Below are 479 nucleotides of genomic sequence, written 5' to 3'. Positions count from 1 at the left end.
CGCCCTCAGTCATGCGTTTTGTCAGTTCGGTTCGGCGAGTGCTGGTTTTAGCATTGCGTCTGGGGTTTCTACAGCATCTGTGCTTATCCAGAGAAGATCAATGTTTGAAGGTCACAGGGAAAATCGCCTGTTATAATAACTTCTCTTAAATCATTTAAATGAGTTTTTCCGCTTGAACTGTCACCACCTATTTAGTGCCTTCTCGGGCAATTTTGCATTATTGCTGTTACACTCATGCGGATAGAAAGTTTTGTCAGTGTTTAGATTATAAATCCGTGATTAGAAATTTCAAATGCCAGTTGGGAAACACTTTCAAGAAAAAATGGCTGTAAGACCGTGGGGAGGAGCGCTCTAGGAGAGGTCATGAGCTGGGTTTGCAGTGGGGGCAGTAAGGGCTTTGAGGAGCAGACTCCCTGGGCGGTGCAAATGGGACAAGACCTCAAAAGTTGGAAGTTCGAGACGCCCCAGAGACGCCCCTA

Source organism: Echinops telfairi, unplaced genomic scaffold, assembly GCF_000313985.2.
Source record: "Echinops telfairi isolate 266 unplaced genomic scaffold, ASM31398v2 ScPeMD7_7413;HRSCAF=8451, whole genome shotgun sequence".
Classification (NCBI taxonomy): domain Eukaryota; kingdom Metazoa; phylum Chordata; class Mammalia; order Afrosoricida; family Tenrecidae; genus Echinops; species Echinops telfairi.
Note: the sequence above shows the minus strand (reverse complement) of the source record.